The sequence below is a fragment of the Schistocerca nitens genome, chromosome 8, assembly GCF_023898315.1.
Source record: "Schistocerca nitens isolate TAMUIC-IGC-003100 chromosome 8, iqSchNite1.1, whole genome shotgun sequence".
NCBI lineage: Eukaryota > Metazoa > Arthropoda > Insecta > Orthoptera > Acrididae > Schistocerca > Schistocerca nitens.
The window spans coordinates 25069104-25090985 of NC_064621.1; the positions used below are offsets into that span (position 1 = coordinate 25069104).

At 41.3% G+C, this 21882-nt stretch overlaps 1 protein-coding gene across 1 annotated transcript in view; it reads left to right on the forward strand.

The window, feature by feature from the left end:
• Positions 1-21882, forward strand: part of LOC126198580 (malignant T-cell-amplified sequence 1 homolog) — a 68773-nt gene that overhangs the window by 17343 nt on the left and 29548 nt on the right. The window lies entirely within an intron of this gene.

Here is a 21882-nt window from a genome sequence, read left to right on the forward strand (position 1 = left end):
CATAGACCAGGTCTGTTTGTGTGTGGCATAATGCAGCGGATTTTCATGGTTTATCCATGGACCGAAGACTGCAGTTGTCCTCAGAAGGCCAGAGGCCATGGGCAATGGAATTCAGGAATTGCGACTATCTCACCTCAAGTATGTTGTACAGTGCGGTCTTTTATAGAGATTTATTTGTTCTAGTACATTGTGGCACTTGAAAAGTACTTTATACGTTAGAAAGTATGGATGATAAGAAGAAGAAAATTGTATCAGCCGCTGGCAGATTGTATGCTATGTACTCGTATACTTCTTGAAAGAAAAATCACCGAATACATGTAAAATAATAGATATAACTTGGTGGGTAATAACCGACAATAACAAACATAGCAGAACCAACTAAGTATTGTCAGTCACCTACAGTGCTGGTTTACACAATTCCTCGCTGCCTGAGGTTTTTCTGGGGTTATTTCTGAAATCAGTGAAGGTATTTTAAATATGTCTTGTGATTCCAAGGAAATGCACGTTTTTGTCAACAAATGTGTATCATTTTATTAAAACAAAATAACATAATTGGGCTTAATGAAACACACATACCATTTGGATTACTTCCTCCATGTGTTGTTGTTGTTGTTGTTGTTGTTGTTTTTGTGGTCATCAGTCCTGAGACTGGTTTGATGCAGCTCTCCATGCTAATCTATCCTGTGCAAGCTCCTTCATCTCCCAGTACCTACTGCAACCTACATCCTTCTGAATCTGCTTAGTGTATTCATCTCTTGGTCTCCCTCTACGATTTTTACCCTCCACGCTGCCCTCCAATGCTAAATTTGTGATCCCTTGATGCCTCAGGACATGTCCTACCAACCGATCCCTTCTTCTTGTCGAGTTGTGCCACAAACTCCTCTTCTCCCCAATTCTATCCAATACCTCCGCATTAGTTATGTGATCTACCCATCTAATCTTCGGCATTCGTCTGTAGCACCACATTTCAAATCTTCTATTCTCTTCTTCTCTAAACTATTTATCGTCCACGTTTCACATCCATACATGGCTATACTCCATACAAATACTTTCAGAAACGACTTCCTGACACTTAAATCTATACTCGATGTTAACAAATTTCTCTTCTTCAGAAACGCTTTCCTTGCCATTGCCAGTCTACATTTTATATCCTCTCTACTTCGACCATCATCAGTTATATTGTTCCCCAAATATCAAAACTCCTTTACTACTTTAAGTGTTTCATTTCCTAGTCTAATTCCCTCAACATCACCCGACTTAATTCGACTACATTCCATTATCCTCATTTTGCTTTTGTTGGTGTTCATCTTATATCCTCCTTTCAAGACACTGTCCATTCCGTTCAACTGTTCTTCCAAGTCCTTTGCTGACAGAATTACAATGTCATCGGCGAACCTCAAAGTTTTTATTTCTTCTCCCTGGATTTTAATACCTACTCCAAATTTTTCTTTTGTTTCCTTTACTGCTTGCTCAATATACAAATTGAATAACATCGGGGAGAGGCTACAACCCTGTCTGACTCCCTTCCCAACCACTGCTTCCCTTTCATGCCCCTCGACTCTTATAACTGCCATCTGGTTTCTGTACAAATTGTAAATAGCCTTTCGCTCCCTGTATTTTACCCCTGCCACCTTCAGAATTTGAAAGAGAGTATTCCAGTCAACATTGTCAAAAGCTTTCTCTAAGTCTACAAATACAAGAAACGTAGGTTTGCCGTTCCTTAATCTTCCTTCTAAGATAAGTCGTAAGGTCAGTATTGCCTCACGTGTTCCAACATTTCTACGGAATCCAAACTGATCTTCCCCGAGGTCCGCTTCTACCAGTTTTTCCATTCGTCTGTAAAGAATTCGCGTTAGTATTTTGCAGCTGTGACTTATTAAACTGATAGTTCGGTAATTTTCACATCTGTCAACACCTGCTGTCTTTGGGATTGGAATTATTATATTCTTCTTGACTTCTGAGGGTATTTCGCCTGTCTCGTACATCTTGCTCATCAGATGGTAGAGTTATGTCAGGACTGGCTCTCCCAACGCTGTCAGTAGTTCAAATGGAATGTTGTCTACTCCCGGGGCCTTGTTTCGACTCAGGTCTTTCAGTGCTCTGTCAAACTCTTCAGCAGTATCTTATCTCCCATTTCATCTTCATCTACATCCTCTTCCACTTCCATAATACTGTCCTCAAGTACATCGCCCTTGTATAAACCCTCTCTATACTCCTTCCACCTTTCTGCCTTCCCTTCTTTGCTTAGAACTGGGTTGCCATCTGAGCTCTTGATATTCATACAAGTGGTTCTCTTCTCTCCAAAGGTCTCTCTAATTTTCCTGTAGGCAGTATCTATCTTACCCCTAGTGAGATAAGCCTCTACATCCTTACATTTGCCCTCTAGCCATGCCTGCTTAGCCATTTTGCACTTCCTGTCGATCTCATTTTTGAGATGTTTGTATTCCTTTTCGCCTGCTTCATTTACTGCATTTTTATATTTTCTCCTTTCATCAATTAAATTCAATATTTCTTCTGTTACCCAAGGATTTATACTAGCCCTCGTCTTTTTACCTACTTGATCCTCTGCTGCCTTCCCTACTTCATCCCTCAGAGCTCCCCATTCTTCTTCTACTGTATTTCTTTCCCCCATTCATGTCAATTGTTCCCTTACGCTCTTCCTGAAACTCTGTATAACCTCTGGTTTAGTCAGTTTATCCAGGTCCCATCTCCTTAAATTCCCACCTTTTTGCAATTTCTTCAGTTTTAATCTGCAGTTCATAACCAGTAGATTGTGGTCAGAGTCCACATCTGCCCCTGGAAAGTCTTACAATTTAAAACCTGGTTCCTAAATCTCTGCCTTACCATTATATAATCTATCTGATACCTTTTAGTATCTCCAGGATTCTTCCATGTATACAACCTTCTTTTATGATTGTTGAACCAAGTGTTAGCCATGATTAAGTTATGCTCTGTGCAAAATTCTACCAAGCGGCTTCCTCTTTCATTTCTTAGCCCCAATCCATATTCACCTACTATGTTTCCTTCTCTCCCTTTTCCTACTGTCGAATTCCAGTCACCCATGACTATTAAATTTTCGTCTCCCTTCACTACCTGAATAGTTTCTTTTATCTCATCATACATTTCTTCAATTTCTTTGTCATCTGCAGAGCTAGTTGACATATAAACTTGTACTACTGTAGTAGGCATGGGCTTCATGTCTATCTTGGCCACTATAATACGTTCACTATGCTGTTTGTAGTAGCTTACCCGTACTCCTATTTTTTTATTCATTATTAAACCTACTCCTGCATTACCCCTATTTGATTTTGTGTTTATAACCCTGTATTCACCTGACCAGAAGTCTTGTTCCTCCTGCCACCGAACTTCACTAATTCCCACTATATCTAACTTTAACCTATCCATTTCCCTTTTTAAATTTTCTAACCTACCTGCCCGATTAAGGGATCTGACATTCCACGCTCCGATCTGTAGAATGCCAGTTTTCTTTCTCCTGATAACAACGTCCTCCTGAGTAGTCCCCGCCCGGAGATCCGAATGGGGGACTATTTTACCTCCGGAATATTTTACCCAAGAGGACGCCATCATCATTTAACCATACAGTAAAGCTGCATGCCCTCGGGAAAAATTACGGCTGTAGTTTCCCCTTGCTTTCAGCTGTTCGCAGTACTAGAACAGCAAGGCCGTTTTGGTTAGTGTTACAAGGCCAGATCAGTCAATCATCCAGACTGTTGCCCCCACAACTACTGAAAAGGCTGCTGCCCCTCTTCAGGAACCACACGTTTGTCTGGCCTCTCAACAGATACCCTTCCGTTGTGGTTGCACCTACGGTACGGCTATCTGTATCGTTGAGGCACGCAAGCCTCCCCACCAACGGCAAGGTCCATGGTTCATTCCTCCATGTAAAAACAGTTAATTAACAAAGATGTTCATGTTAGTACTTAAGATATTTGCTCGTATCATGAGCCACCATATATTTGCTAGTTCTTTTGTAGATATTTCCTCATTTGCACTATTGTTTCTTGTACTGTAGCTGAAAAGACAAATTGTCAACTTACACCTTAATTTACCCTTGAGATCTCAAAAAATTTGTCAAGGAAAACTCCTAAAACTTGTCTGGAAATCGGGGAAATATCAGGGAATTTCACTTGGGGAAACTTGTGGTAACCCGTACAGCAAATTGTTGAGAGTTTGAAGTACTCTCAAAAAGCAGCGAAGCTCGTATAGTACTAGGTATCAAAAACTGGTTAAAACTCGAAACTGAAAGCACTGAGATTTGGAAAATAACAGAAGACTAGACTAGTAGTAAGTGGTGGTGTATTTGTTGCAATAGACAAGAAACCCATATTCACCAAGAAAGAAATTAAAGCCACATGTGAGATTGTCTTTGCAACACTCACAAGTAAACCTACCGAGAGATACACCTCAGTTTTGATTGGCTTTGATTATGAGCAAAATAAGAGAGGCAGATTTTTTTTATACTTGTATCAGCTGTTAAGGAGATGAAACATCCCCTTGAAAAAAATGAGTTTAATATTTCTGAGTGAATACCATTGAAACAGAAGCAGATAAAAAAAAGTTCTATGGTTTTTAATGTACATTAGCGCCGATATTTGTCAAAAAAGTAATTTGTTCGAAATTCCCACCCATTCAGCACTTTTTGAAATAATTCTGCGCTTCCTTCTTATTGTACATTTTTTACAATAAAGTTACAACAATAATCTACAAACCATTCCAGATATAACATATTTAAATAAAGATTGAAAATAAAAAATACATAAATGTTAAAAAGAAAACACAAATACATCACAAGGTACTTTTTATTTTATTAAAAGAAACAAAAAGTAGAACAATGTATATAGAATATACATTTGGAATGTAGATATCTGGAAATGACTTATTAAACAACACAATATGGCAAATGGCATTGATAGTGACACACATCGGGAATGTGTACAGTGGTGTAGAGATATTTTTACCTTATTTCTGACAAATACATCTCTGAAATAGCACTGTATCATATTCGATTGAATTTTCTATTAATGATACTATATGTTTTTCTGTTAGTTGAAGGGTGAAATGAAAAACAAAATAGTGCGGGGGAGAGGTTTTTTTTAAAAAAATTACTTTTTCAACAAAATGGGTGCATCATTGTAACATACATTTTATTTTAAATTTTTCTGGTATCTGTTACTGTTTCAACAGTATTCATTCAGAACTATTTAAAAAAATTATTTTCAAGAGGGTATTTCACCCACTTACTAAAAAAAAGGTATGTGTTATTTTGCTCTACAGTAAAACATATTCGAAGCCAATCAAAATAGAAGTCTATCCCTTGGGTAGGTTTACTTGTCCGTATAAAGTGTGGGCACAGAGTCATAATCGGATGCTTGTATCAAACACCTTTGCCTCCATATTTAACCAGGAACTCATTTCACTAGTATGGAAGTTCCCTAATCATACCATCATCGGAGGAGGAAACTTTAATAATTAAACAATCAGTAACAAAGTGGTGTCCTTCTCTTAAAACTATTAGAACAGATGGTTTGGAGCCCAAGTCTTGATGGAAATATATTGGATCTAATGGCAACAAGCTGATCTCTTTGAGGATATCTACATAGGAACTGATAACACTGACAATTAGGCAGTGGTAGCAACAATAATTACCAAATTACAAAGGGCATCTACAGTAAGTTGAAGGGTTTACATGTACAGAAAACTACACTAAGTGATCAAAGGTATCCATACACCTGGCTGAAAATGACGTACAAGTTCTTGGTGCACTCCATCGGTAATGCTGGAATTCAGTATGGTGTTGGCCCACCCTTAGCCTTGATGAGAACTTCCAGTCTCGCAGGCATACATTCTATCAAGTGCTGGAAGGTTTCTTGGGGAATGGTGGTTCATTCTTCACAGAGTGCTGCACTGAGGAGAAGTATCGATGTTGGTCAGTGAGGCCTGGCACGAAGTCGGCGTTCCAGAATATCCCAAAGGTGTTCTATAGGATTCAGGTGGGAACTCTGTGCAGGCCAGTCCGTTATTCTCGTGTAACCACTCTGCCACAGGCCATTCATTATGAATAGGTGCTCGATCGTATTGAAAGATGCAGTGCCATCCTCGAATTGCTCTACAACAGTGGGCAGCAAGAAGGTGCTTAAAACATCAACGTAGGTCTGCTCCATGATAGTGCCATGCAAAGCAACAGGGGGTGCAAGCTCCCTCCATGAAAAACACAACCACACCATAACGCCACCGCCTCCAAATTTTACTGTTGGCACTACACAAGCTGGCAGATGACGTTCACTGGGCATTCGCCATACCCACACCCTGCCATTGGGTCGCCGCATTGTGTGCCATGATTAGTGAATCCACACAGCGTTTTTCCACCGTTCACTTGTCCAATGTTTACGCTCCTTACACCAAGCAAGTCGTCGTTTTTCATTTACCAGCGTGATGCGTGACTTATGAGCTGCCGCTCGACCATCAAATCGCAAGTTTTCACACCTCCTGCCTAACTGTCATAGTACTTGCAGTGGATCCTGATGCAGTTTCGAATTCCTGTGTAATGGTCTGGATAGATGTCTGCCTGTTACACATTACCACAAGTGACACCAAATCACCTGACCACGTTCAAAGTCCGCGAGTTCCATGGAGCGCTCCGTTCTGCTCTCTCACGGTGTCTAATGACTACTGTCATTGATATGGAGTACCTGGCAGTAGATGGCAACACAATGCACCTAATATGAAAAACATATGTTTTTGGGTGTCCGGATATTTTTGATCACACAGTGTAGATAAAGATGCAGTTGCATCGTATCTCAATAAGGAAATTGAAACATTTATAGCTTTAAAGGAGCATGCAGAAGAACTTTGACTCAGGTTTAGAAGAATCGTTGTTCATACATTTCATAGATATGTACCTAGTATGGTGAGATGCACCCTCATTGGTATACAGTCACTGTAAAGAAACTTTTAAGAAAGCCTGTAGATATTAGGTGCGAAACAAAGCCTATAGAGCTGCAGATAGTGATTCTGACTGAAATGATTTGGCTTTCAAGAGGGCAAAGCATGAAACCTTCAGCAACTACTATAGCAGAATATTACCGAAAGATCTCTAATGAAACGCAAAGAATTTCTGCTCATATGTAAAGGCTGTTACTGTCCAGACGCTCAAGGATGAGACAGGATCTGAAACTGAGGATAGCAAAGCAAAAGCAAAAAAGCTGAACTCATAAGGGAACTACGCCCACCTGCTGTTACCAGTTTCATTCAGATTTATGGTTTTTCCATAGATTGACCAGAAATGTAAGTGACAGAAGTGGCAGCCCCAGATGGGCAAGCGTTTGGGGGGGAATGGCATTTTTGGCATGGATAGGGCAAGGCATAAGCCATTTATGCTTGTGTACATTCCAGTTAGCCTTTTGTGCCATGGGAAGTGTCTGGAGTTGTAAACCAAAGGTCATCGGATCAAGTACCTGTGCAGAAATCTACTTTTTTCCATTACTTACACTGCAAATAAATCAAAATACTTCCCAAGATATTCTATTTACTAATATTTTTATAAAAAGCTTGAAAACTAAAGGCAAAGGATAAGTTTGGATTGTAAATAAACTTTCACAAAGGGACTGTAAGACTTACTGAGAACTTCATATATAAAATTACATACAGGCACTTTATTATTTTACAGTTGATGATTTATGTGTGCCAGGATGATGACCATAGTAAGCACAGGGTGTAGTGATTGTCCACATCTTGCACTCATTATAAAGTTGCGTTTTTACAGTTTCACAAATGTTTTAAAGTTTATATTGACAAGAAACTTAATTTACATTGATTGCACAAATAGTTCGACAGCAAACTATGCATAATGCATCATTTTGCCAATTATTGGAATTATTGGTGGGGATGGCTGGTGCTGTAAGATGTAATGTATTTTGATGCAGTCTTCTTGAAATGTGATCTCTCTCTCTCGATGGGCTGATTTTACCTGCAGCATGACCCTATTGTTTGCATTCAGCTGCTGAGGGCTGCTCGTTGGTTGAAATGAAAGTAATGGAATACAAAGTCCTGTAAACTTCAGTTACAACCCTTTCTTGGAAAGTTATTTTTGAAGTCCTTGAAGAAACACAACCCTTTCTTGGAAATTTATTTGCAATCCTAAATTTTACTTTGCCCATCCTTCTCACACCTTTTATGAAAATATTAATATGTACAATATATTGAGAGTTGTTTCAGTTTATTTGCAGTGTAAGCAAGGTAAAAATTGAAAATAAAAAATGTTTCAATTTAGCCGATTGACCCCACGACCTTCAGGTTACCATTCTGTACTGCACCAAATACTGGCCAGAAACAACTCTGGCATAATGGTCTCGACCCTCACCCGACCCACAGCCAAAATGCAATTTTTTTTCAAAATGCATGGCCATCTGGAGTACACACTTCTTTCATGTTCATTTCTGTCCACACTCTGCGTAAATTAAAAAATTAGGACAAAATCGATGTAGACAAGTAGGGGGATCATTTTCCAGATGTTCATTTACAAAGGAAAACCTAGTAGTATTACCTCAATTTAATTCCCCCGCTTCAAAGGTGAGTGATATAATATTAGTGTCATTGGTGTTGGGAAACCGAGGGAATTGCTAAAATTGAACAAAACTCCTAGGACCCAATGGAATACAAATCAATTCTATACCAGTTTGTGGCTGATTTACCTTCTCTGTTAACCAATATTCCAACATGCTGTCTATAAGAAGGGTTGCAGAAGTGACCCACAAAACTACCAATCCATAGCCTTGACATCCATTTGTTGTAGGATTATATTGAAATTCCTGGATGGAATAATATGTAAAATGAAGACAATCACTTACCTATAGCTGAGTGATGTGTGGTGCATAGAAACAGTATTTGCACTATTTACAGTATCCAAACAACAACACCAGTGGCCATGGCGAGACTGACTGTTGATTATCGATAGCAGTTGCCTGGGCAGATTGGGGGGGGGGGGGGTAGTGGGAGAGTTGGAGGCAAGTCTTTTAGCAGATGACTCAGCAGCTGTGCAACAAGATAAGAATTGCAGAGGGAACATATGTGAGGCAGAGAGAGAGAGAGAGAATATGCCCACATGAGGGAGGGGAGGAAGAGTGATGGGAGAAGGCAGTACACAGTCTGGAGGAGGAGAAATTGTGTGTACAGAATAGAACAGGGGAAAAGTGGGAAATAGGTTAGTGGTGGTTTAGACCAGGGGGATTATAAGAGCACATGATATGCTGGGGACACAATTCACACCTCTGTAGTTCAGGGAAACTAGTTCTGGAAGGAAGTATCCAAGTGACTCACATAGTGAAGCAACTGTTAGTCATTTGTGTTGTGGTTTGCAGCATGTTCGGCAACTGAGTGTTTAAGTTTGCTGTCGTCCTTTCACACTTGGCCCTGCCTTTTGTAGAGTAGGAAATTGCTGCGACTGGACTGTGGTAAGAGGTGGTGGGTGGCTGTATGGGGAAGATCTTGCACTTATGTCGATCAAAAGAGAATGACTCAAGGGGTGCGGGACTGGAACAGAGATATTCTGAAAGTTGAGTGAGCAGTGGAATACAGTTTTGGGTAATGTATATAGGGTTTTGGGTAGGATACCATCACTCATCTCAGGGCATAGTGGGAGGTAGTCAGTGTCCTCGTAAAGAATAGAGTTGAGCTTTTCAAGGCCTGGGTGAGACTGCGTGATTGAAGCTCAGTTATGTTCTTCACCAGGTTTCTGACTGCCTCTCACTGTGCCATTCTATCCATGTCACCCAAAGTTGTGTTCTGCTGCCAACACAATCTACAGAATGTCCTTGTCTATCCCTATTTGAATCCTGCTCCCAATCCTCCTGCCCCCCCCCCCCCCCCAGAGTCATACACTTGAGATTGAGTCAAGTGCGAGACCTGTTCCTTACCCCCACCCACTACCTCTTACTGCAGTCCAGTCACAGGCATTTCCTACCCTGTAAAAGGCAGTGGCAAATGCAAGAGCAGCTATCTTATGTAACAACTATTCTGCAATTACTGTGCAGCATTCTATGTGGGCATGACAAGTAACAAACTGTCTACTTGAATAAACGGCCACTGCCAAACTGTGGCAAAGAGCAAACTTGACCGTCCAGTTGTCAAACATCCTGTGCACCACAATATAAACGGCTTACAAAGCTGCTTCACCATGAAAGCCATTTGAAAACCTCCTTCCAGCACTAGTTTCTCTCAACTACGCAGGTGGCAATTCTCTCCAGCATATCCCACACTCACACAACCCCTTGGCCTAAATCTCCACTAACCTGTTTTCCACTGCCTCACCTCACCTTTTCCTTCTCTCTTCCCCTCCAGATCGTGTACTGTGCGCCCCCCCCCCCCCCTTCCCCCGCCCCCCATGCAGGCACTGTCTCTCTCTCTTACATGCTCTACCATCTGAATTCCTTGTGTCTTTTTGTGCAGCTGCTGTGCCATCTGCGCCCCCCCCCCCCTTCCCCCGCCCCCCATGCAGGCACTGTCTCTCTCTCTTACATGCTCTACCATCTGAATTCCTTGTGTCTTTTTGTGCAGCTGCTGTGCCATCTGCCAAAAAACCTACCTCACACTATCCCGCTATCACCTCCTTGCCTCTTGCGTCCTTTCCTAATCTGGACAGGCAACTGCTGTCGATAATAAACAGTAAGTCTCACTGAAACCACTGGTGTGTACAGTTGTGTGTACACTTCTGCTAGAGAAAGAGAGAGAGCTCAAAAGCTAGTGTAAATAATATTTTCTGCTTCATGTTTGTATGTGCCACATTTCAGTTGACTATGAGTGAGAGGTTGCCTTCCCTTTATTTTATATATTTGTTGTTGAATCTTAGAACATGTTCTGAGCTTAAACTGAAGGAGGCGTCTCAATCGGTATTACCTCCATGCAAACCAGTTTATATTCTGAAAAAATAAGATGTGTGAAACCCAACTTGCAAGGCAGTCAGGTGGATGCTGTATTTCTTGACTTTCATAAAGAATTTGGCTCGGTACCACACCTATGCATAATATCAAAAGTACAATCATATGGAGAATCAAGTGAAATTTGTGACTGGATTGAGGAATTTTTGGTAGGGAGGACACAGCATGATATCCTAGATGGAGAGTCATTGACAGATCTAAAAGTAACTTTTAGGGATGCTTCAAGGAGGTGAGTTGGAGCTCTTCTTCTTCATGTTGTATATTAATGATCTGGCAGACAAAATTAATAGTAATGTCTGACTTTTGTAGAAGATACAATTATGTATGATGAAATACTGTCTGAAAAAGAGCTGCAGAAATATGCGGTAAGATCATGATAATATTTAAAAGTGATGCATAGAGTGGTAACTTGGTTTAAATGTTCAGCAAAGTAAAGATTTGCACTTCGCAGAATGGAAAATGTTTCTTATGACTACAATATCAGAGAGTCACAGTTAAGATCAGTCAACTTTTACAAATACGGTCGAACTTTCTTGTAATGACATCGGTTACGACGACAACTCGGCTATAATGTCGTGATTTCTGTGGTATAACCATATTCCTCATAAGGAACATTCTTCTCATCCTTGCTTAATACAGCAAATGTATATGCATTTACCTTGTATATAATGTGATTTTCAACCTCAGTTAGCTACAAGATTTTCCAAGAATCAGTGTACTGTAGAACGAAACCTGTTGTTGTAATATGGCAATGTGGCATAATCTTCTCTCTGGCCTTCTATCAATGATGGGTGTTGTATAGACCCCTCACCTCATTGCTGACCTAACACATTCGTACTACAGTAGTGATGACAGTTGCAGAACTCGCCAAAGTACACATGATGTTAGTTTCCATAGCAGTTTGTTGCGAAGTGCATGCATTTTAGAACAGCATGGCTAGTAAAAGAAAAGTGAAAGTGATTCATGAAATTGAGAACAGAGCTAAAAAGGTTGATATGTGTCATTAATTTGGCCCTGTAATTTCCACATTCTAAATGATTTGTATGAACAAGGATAAAATCATTATTGTGTTTGAACAAAATGGATATAAAATCAAGCAGTTACGAAAGCTGAACAGGGTGACATGGTTGAAGTGCTGCTTAAGTGGATTAAGCTACAGAAAAACATCAGTGTACCCATTAGTGGACCTCTTGTTATGGTGAAAGCAGAATAATTTGACAATAAATTAAAAGATGAGAAATTTGTGTGCAGCAGTGACTGGATTGACAGATTCAAGCAACGTCACAGCATTATTTTTGGCAAAGTGGGCAGTGAAGCCAACAGTATGAATACTTGAACAACCCAACAGTGGCTCACTGCCACGTGGCCTACAGTTTATAAAGGATGTGCAGACTGTGACATTTTTAATGCAGATGAGACTGGCATTTTCTTTAAATTGACACTTGTCAAAACTATAAAATTCAGGGGTGAAAAATGTGTTGGTAGCAAGTTGTCTAAATGAATAACAGTTCTGGTTTGTACTACTCCAGATGGAACCGAGAAGACAAAATTGCTCATGATAGGTAAATAAAAAAATCTAGGTGTTTTAAGCACGTAGAAAATCTGCCAGTGCACTTCAGTGCTAATAAAAACTCCTGGATGATTTCCAAGCTCTTTGAAGTTGAAATAAGATGTTGGGATCAGGGCTCAGAAAAGGAAGAGACTGCTTCTTGTTGACAACTCTCCAGCACATTGTGCTCTCTCTCATCTGGAGAATATTAAGCTGCTTTTTTTAAAAAAAAATTCTGCAAATATGATAAACTTATTGCAGCCAATGGACCAAAGAGTAATTGGGAGTGTGAAATTCCACTGTCACAAGCTCGTGTTAATGAAAATGATGCAATGCATTGAGAAAAGCAGGTTATTCTATTACACTGATGGATGTGATCAGATGCATTACCAGAGCTTGGAACCGGGTCACAGCCTAAACCATCAAGAACTGTTTCTGTCGTGCAGAAAGTACAACAGAAGGAATAAATGCCATATAAATGGAAGATGTGTTTGATGACGCTGATCTGCTGCTATCTGCAGTATTGCCACAAATCAACTGTGATACTCCTAAGAGTGTGACTATGAAATGCATACAACAATAAATGGTGACTTTGTTACAACTGAAGTGAAGTGCAAACTGAAGACGAAACTAAAAATGAAGTGAAGAATCAGGCCCACAGTGACATGAAGTGAGCTACAGAGGTGAAGAAAAAGAGGGAGAAGGAAAGAAATAAAGTGCCTATCCCTACTGTGAGTGATGCTTCAGAAGGCATTAGAATTGTGAACATATTCTATGAAGCTAGGGGAGGAGAACAGTGGAATTGCAAATGAAGTAATGAATGTAGAACATAGAGCGTGTATTAGGCAAATAGATTACTTCACTCCTAAATAAAGAAGTTTGTTGAGTACTCAGCATACAGCTGTATACACTGTATTCATGTAAGCTTAAGGATGGATACAATATGTAAAATAAAAAAAGACTAAATAAATTTATTTATTTATTTTTCCCCCCATTTGCCACCGATTGAAATATGACTCTCGGTTGCAATAATACTTGTTTATAACAACATAATTTTCAGGGTCCATTGAGTGTTGTTATGAGCAGGCTCCGCTGTACCCAGTTGTAACAGTTTGTTGGCATATGAAATAGGATAGTCACATAGGCTCTGTGATAGATAAAACACTTGGCAGACTTTGGGTCATTGGTAGAATACTAGGGGAATGCAACCAGTTCACAAGGGAGATTAGTTAGAAAACACTTGTGATCCAGTCTACAGTATTGCTCTAGTGTACGTGACCGCTACCAAATAGGTCTAACAGGTTTATTGACCATATACAACGAAGGGTAGAATGAATGGTCACAGGTTTGTTTGACCCATGGGAGAATGTCGCAGAAATGTAGAAGAAATTGAACTGGCAGACACTTGATGATAGGACACAAACAATCTGGAGAAAGCCAGCTTTAAATGGTGAATTAAGGGACATATTAAAATGCCCCATATATCGCTCCCATATGGATCGCGAGGAGAAAATTATAGTGCTGACAGTGATGTTCATACAGTCATTTTTCCCACAAGCCATTTTTCGGTGGAACAGAAAAAAGCCGTAATAACTGGTACAATGGGAAATACCCTCTGTGCCACACATTTCACAGCGGTTTGCAGAGTGCATGTGTAAATTTAGATTTATATGCTCTTCAAGCCTCTTCCATTTATTTCCGTAGAGTGAATTAGTTATAGGTTCAGATATGATCCTTAGTCGTCTTAGATATTGCCTTTGTAACCTAATTCTTGGTCTTTTTTGTCCTTTCATTCGAACTATTGTTTTGTGGAATGTTATTGTGAGTAATCTTTATCTCCAACATTCTTGCTTTGTGATCAGGCCAATTGAACCTTCTCTTTTTAGCATTTTGATGCTGTTGCTTTGTTTGTACAACTCTGCATGTTCTTCATTCCCCCCCCCCATTCTGTGATATTTTCATGATTACAGATCCAAAAGTTTTTCGTAGTGTTTTACTTTTTAATATTAATAGTTTTTCCTCAACTGTATTTCAAAACATTAAAGCTTCACACTCACATAACTTTACTGCTAATGAAGGTGACTGTCATAGACACTATGGAAGTTAGCACTAAGTGATCTTAATCCTTAAGATGCTGATATAGCTGTATAGCATTCTGTTAGCTGCTGATACAGACATGTGTACCTAGATCTGTTTTGTTGTGTTTACTGAAAAGACTCCGTATTGTTTTGACACTTGGATTGTCACCCGTGGAGAGTGAAATGGAACGTCAGGACGACCGCAGATCTGTTCTGTTAATTTGTTTATTCCGGCCTTCAGCCGTAGTACATCAGATACAGCTTGGTGGAGGTGTCCAATTACCTCTCGTGGGAAACAGTAGATGTCTGTTGTTGCTGAGAGTACAAAGAGTGGGGCCAAGCATGGCATCACTCAATGTTGCTGTCAGCAATGTCTCTGTCTGCGACAGTGATGACACCATGGCAGCACAGCTGACGATAGCCATGAACTTCGTCCTGCGAGCAGGCGGGTTCCTTGTGACTGAGGGCATACTGCCCTGTCTCGTGGGCAAACAGCAGGGATGTTGTTCCGGGTGCCTCAGGCTCATCATGTAGGCTGTGATATTGAGATGAGAATGCTTTAGTTCATGAATTGCTGAATACTTACATGCCTCAGACTATGTTTGTTTAGGGCTTGAGGCATGCACTCTAAACATTTCTGTGGCGGCAAGTGAGGAAAGGCTTTCATCCTTCTGCATAACACTCCTACCTGCCTATGGTTGGCTCTGTTGCAACTCACTTCCACTCTGGCATATTTTTTGACCAAATACGGTTGATACACTACAGTACATACTTGAAGTGATCAACTATATTGAAAGTCAATCCATCTGCCTTGAAAGATGTATCACTTCAGATTTTCTGTCTTCTCCTCATTATCATAGTAATGTTTTGTCAGCTCTTTTTAATAGTTTTGCATAATTCAGTTTTATTCTGTTTTGGAACTACAGCAGAGTCCCACTAATCCGAACCCCTGGAACCTGAACATGAAAAATGTTAGTCTAAGTATGGAAAACTGTGCAGTACACTGCTGTACATACACACTATTTTAATTTACACGGTACAGTAAACATGTATTAGAAAAATTGGCAAGAAAACATTAGGTTTAAACAATGCATAAAACGGAAAGAAAAGCTGTCAAACTTAGTAAAGCACAGTGGACATTTTATCCCTACTTTTTAGATGACAAAAACTCATTGTTTTTTGGCGTAATGAAGACAGTCTGTTAATGTGACGCATAGTTGTGCCATTGTCTCATAAACATAAAAAATCAGCAGGTGTAACAGTGGGCTGTTGCTCCAAATAATGTGTAGTGCAAGGTCAAGGGCTTCTGCTGCATCACTATGTGGCACCAGCTCTCCTTTGTTGCATTCAGGCTCATTGTCACTTCCGTCAGAGCAGTCCACTTCTTCCTGGTCTTGAGTCACAGCAGAACTAAATCAGCATCAGTAAGGTTCTCCACACATGCCCCATCTGCTGCCATCCACTCATCGGTGTCTCCTTCACTAGCTGCTTCACATCCAGGGATTGTCTGTATCATTTGTAGTAGATTGTCCTCTTCATTTTCAACTAGGTTGTCCTGAAATTCAAGGGATGTCTACAGTTTTCTCCACGATTTTCTCAGAGTATTTTCTGAAATATTCTGCCATGCCACAGTGGCCCAATAAACAACATCCTTCACATAGGTATTTTTTATTTTGTCCACTAAAGGAATGCTATAATCTTGGATCACCATTCTTAAAAATTGTTTTCTGTAAATCAGTTTTAATGTTTGCAGTATGTCCTGGTCCATCGGCTGTAGAAGTGGTGTAACATTCGGTGGCAAAAGCTTCACCAAAATTTCTCCATCACATAATTCCTCAGTGCTGGCGTGAGATGTCGCGTTATCAATCAAAAGGATTGCATGGGGAAACAGTATTTCCCGTAGAAAACTGTCGAACGGAGGGAACAAACTGGCTGTGAAACCATTCTTTGAACAGTTTACCATCCATCCATGTTTTTTTCTTGTTGCAATAATATAGCAGATTTGCCGATCAGCATTAAAGGCAGCTTGTGATTACCAGTGGCATTGCAGCACACTAATAAAGTCACATGATATTTGCATATTTTAAAACCAGGAGCATGGTCTTCTGCTTTTGATGCCAGGCTTTTTGTTGGCAATGCCCTAAAATTAAGGCCAGTCTCGTCAGCGTTATAAATTTGTTGGGGAGAATACTTTCCCTCTCTTATCATTTTTTCAAACTCATCCAAGTATTCCTTCGCTGCATCATGGTCAGAAGAAAGCTTCTCACCAGTAATTGTTACCTGACAGATTCCATGATGGTTTTTTGAATCTGTCCAACCAGCCCATACTCGCACTAAAAGACTCATCACCATTAATTAAATTGTTCAGGTAAACAGCTTTCTCCTGAACCAGTACTCCACTCAAAGGAGCTCCCCTTTCTCTTTCCTGGATAAACCAAAGAAAAAGAGCTTCATCCACTTTATCGTACTGTGACTGTTTCAAAGTCTGCCGAATTTTGAGTGTTTTTCCCAAAGACAGGACTGTTCAAGCTTCACTCGGTTCTTCTTTCAATCACAAATGGTTGCTTTACCAACACCCAGTTCTGTTGCCATTGTAGATACATTCTCACCATTTTTTATCTGCTTCAGAGCGTTCAGTTTTTCATTGAGAGATAACGTTGTATGTTTCTGTTTATTCGTGATAAAAATACGTACACCACTACACCTGAACAAATACAATACAACTGTTACACTTGCCAACAATTGCTAAATAACATAATGAAGTGTTTTGCGAGCCATCTGGCAGTGCACTGACCTCGGACACTACAAAGGTCTCAACAATGCACAAAAACTGGGGCAGGCAGTGAGAGTGAGCCGTTGTTTCCACACTTGTTCCCATTTTTACCATGGTGTACCTACTTACCTGCTTGGTATACTTCATTCTAGAAACTGGTCACTGTAATTCTGGCTAATCCGAACAAATCGGTAATCCAAACAAGGTCAGGTCCCAATTAGTTCTAATTAACAGGACTCTACTGTGCTTATGGTATACTTCATTCTAGAAACTGGTCACTGTAATTCTGGCTAATCCGAACAAATCGGTAATCCAAGCAGTGTCAGGTCCCAATTAGTTCAGATTAACAGGACTCTACTGTGCTTATTAATGCTGCACCATTGATGTAGGCAAGTCTAATAATGTTCATATTCTGTAATTGGATTTGTTGTGTATTAGTTTTAGTAAATCAGTGTCCTCTAAGATGAGGTTTATAATACATGTGCAGTGGTGGTTCCTTGTCTCAGTCCAGTTTAGACCTTAAAATTATCTGATTCTTCTACCAGTGGCTTTATATGGCATAAAGTTTTGTCTATACACATAGTAACCAATTTGACTAATCATGAGTTTATTTGAAATTCTGTCATTCTGCGAACAAGACTGTCGTCCCCACTGGGATTAAGTATTACTCTGTTGTGTGTATGTTGTACGTTGGAGAGAGATGAAAGAATAAAGAAACCAATGTTATAGTTTCACACAATTATAGCTTTCGGCCATTACGGCCTTTGTCAGCAGTAGACACACATACGCGCGCGCGCGCACACACACACACACACACACACACACACACACACACACACACACACACACGTGCGCCAATCTCAAAGAGCTGAAACTACACTGCGAGCAGCAGCACCAGTGCATGGTGGGAGTGGCGACTGGGTGGGGGTAAGGAGGAGGCAGAAGGAGGGATAGTATGGTGGGAGTGGTGGACAGTGAAGTGTTACAGTTTAGACGGAGGGCAGGAGAGAAGGTGCGGAGGGGGGAGGGGGCAAGTAGCGGAAAGGAGAGAAATAAAAAGAAATTAAAAGACTGGGTGTGGCGGTGAAATGACGGCCGTGTAGTGCTGGAATGGGAACAAGGAGGGGGCTGGATGGGTGAGGACAGTGACTAACGAAGGTTGAGGCCAGGTGGGTTACGGGAACGTAGGATGTATTGCAGGAAAGTTCACACCTGCGCAATTCAGAAAAGCTGTTGATGGGAAGGATCCATGTGTCACAGGCTGTGAAGCAGTCATTGAGATGAGGGATATCATGTTTGGCAGCGTGTTCAGCAACAGGGTGGTCCACTTGTTTTTTGGCCACAGTTTGTCAGTGGCCGTTCATGAGGACAGACAGCTTGTTGGTTGTCATTCCTACATAGAATGCAGCACAGTGGTTGCAGCTTAGTTTGTAAATCACATGACTAGTTTCACAGGTAGCCCTGCCTTTGGAATAGGTGATGTTAGTGACCAGACTGGAGGAGTAGGTGGTTGTAGGAGGATGTATGGGACAGGTCTTGCATCTAGGTCTGTTACAGGGGTATGAGCCATGAGGTAAGGGATTGGGAGCAGGGGTTGTATAAGGATGGACGAGTATCTTGTGTAGGTTCGGTGGACGGCAGAATGCCACGGTAGGAGGGGTGGGAAGGATAGTGGGCAGGACATTTCGCATTTCAGTGCACGACGAGAGGTAATGGAAACCCTGGCGGAGAATGTAATTCAGTTGCTCCAGTCCCGGATGGTACTGAGTTAAGAGGGGACTGTACCTCTGTGGCTGGACTGTGGGACTTTCAGAGGTGGTGGGAGACTGGAAAGATGAGGCACGGGAGATTTGTTTTTGTACAAGGATTGGAGGATAATTATGATCAGTGAAGGCTTCAGTGATACCCTCAGTATACAGGGCGAGTCAAAAAGAATACCACAACTTTAAAAATGTGTATTTAATGAAAGAAACATAATATAACCTTCTGTTATACATCATTACAAAGAGTATTTGAAAAGTTTTTTTTTTCCCACTTAAAAGCAAGTTCAGAGATGTTCAATATGGCCCCCTCCAGACACACGAGCAATATCAACCCGATACTCCAACTCGTTCCACACTCTCTGTAGCATATCAGGAGTAACAGTTTGAATAGCTGCTGTTATTTCTCGTTTCAAATCATCAATGGTGGCTGGGAGAGGTGGCCGAAACACCATATCCTTAACATACCCCCATAAGAAAAAATCGCAGGGGGTAAGATCAGGGCTTCTTGGAGGCCAGTGATGAAGTGCTCTGTCACGGGCTGCCTGGCGGCCGATCCATCGCCTCGGGTAGTTGACGTTCAGGTAGTTACGGACAGATAAGTGCCAATGTGGTGGCGCTCCATCCTGCTGAAATATGAATTGTTGTGCTTCTTGTTCGAGCTGAGGGAACAGCCAATTCTCTAACATCTCCAGATACTGTAGTCCAGTTACAGTAGCACCTTCGAAGAAAAAGGGACCAAAAACTTTATTGGCTGAAATGGCACAGAAAACGTTCACCTTAGGCGAGTCACGTTCATACTGAGTTGTTTCCCGCGGATTCTCAGTGCCCCATATACAGACATTGTGACGGTTGACTTCCCCATTAGTGTGGAAAGTTGCTTCATCACTAAACACAATCTTTGAAACGAAAGATTCATCTGTTTCCATTTGAGCAAGGATAAAATCACAGAAATCAATTCTTTTAATCTTTTCAGCTGCAGACAGTGCTTGAACCAATTTCAGACGATAAGGTTTCATAACTAACCTTTTTCGTAGGACTCTCCATACAGTTGATTGTGGAATTTGCAGCTCTCTGCTAGCTCTGCGAGTCGATTTTCCTGGGCTGCGAACAGATGCTTGCTGGATGCGTGCTACATTTTCATCACTCGTTCTCGGCCGTCCAGAACTTTTCCCTTTGCACAAACACCCATTCTCTGTAAACTGTTTATACCAACGTTTAATACACCACCTATCAGGAGGTTTAACACCATACTTCGTTCGAAATGCACGCTGAACAACTGTCGTAGATTCACTTCTGCCGTACTCAATAACACAAAAAGCTTTCTGTTGAGCGGTCGCCATCAAAGCATCAACTGACGCTGACGCCTAGTCAACAGCGCCTCAAGCGAACAAATGTACAACTAAATGAAACTTTATAGCTCCCTTAATTCGCCGACAGATAGTGCTTAGCTCTGCCTTTTGTCGTTGCAGAGTTTTAAATTCCTAAAGTTGTGGTATTCTTTTTGAATCACCCTGTATTTTGAGAGGGACTGCTCGTCATTGTAGATGCGACAACCACAGGCGGCTAGGCTTCTTGGTATGAAATGGGTGGCAGCTGTCGAAGTGGAGGTGTTGCTGGTGGTTAGTAGGTTTGATATGTACGGAGGTACTGATGTAGCCATCCGTGAGGTGAAGGTCAACATGTAGGAAGGTGGCTTGTCGGGTTGAGTAGGACCAGGTGAAGCAAATGGGAGAGAAGTTGTTGAGGTTCTGGAGGAATGTGAATAAGGTATCCTCACCTTCAATCCAGATGGCAAAGATGTCATCAATAAATCTGAACCAGGTGAGGGGTTTCGGATTCTGGGTTTTTAGGAAGGATTCCTCTAGATGGCCCTCAATAGGTTAGCATAGGATGATGCCACGTGGGTGCCCATAGCCGTACCGCAGATTTGTTTGTAGGTAATGTGTTCAAAGGAGAAGTAATTGTGGGTGAGGATGTAGTTGGTCATGGAGACTAGGAAGGAGGTTGTTGGTTTGGAATCCATAGGGAGTCTGGAAAGGTAGTGTTCGATAGCAGTAAGGCCATGGGCATTAGGAATGTTAGTGTACAGGCAGGTGGCATTAATAGTGACAAGCAGTGCACCGTGTGGTAAAGAGACAGGAACTGTGGAGAGTCGGTCAAGGAAATGGTTGGTATCTTTTATATAGGAGGATAGGTTCCAGGTAATAAGTAGAAGGTGTTGGTCTGTGAGAGCAGAGATTCTCTCAGTGGGGGCACAGTAACCGGCCACAATGGGGTGTCCTGGGTGGTTGGGTTTATGGACTTGAGGCAACATGTAGAAGGTGGGAGTGCAGGAGTGGTAGGGGTCAGTAGAGAGATGGACTCTGGGGAGAGGTTCTGGGATGGGCCTAAGGATTTCAGTAGTGACTGGAGATTCTGCTGGATTACTGGAAGTATCTGACAGCTGATGGAGTCCTTCTGCCACATAATCCTTACGGTTCTAAACAACGGTGTTGGAGCCTTTGTCAGCAGGTAGGATTATAAGGTCGGGATCAGTTTTTAGATGGCGGACTGCGGTTCTTTCTGCGGAAGTAAGGTTAGTTTGCATGTTGAGGGATTTGGGGAATGATGTTGAGACAAGGTTCGAGGTTAAGAAATTCTGGAAAGTTAACAGGTGGTGGTTTGGAGGCAGTGGGGGTGGATCACGGTTGGATGGAGGAATGAACTGAGTAGGCAAGGTTCAATATTGGTCTTAGGTTGAATCTGATTGGCCAGGTTGGTGGCGAAA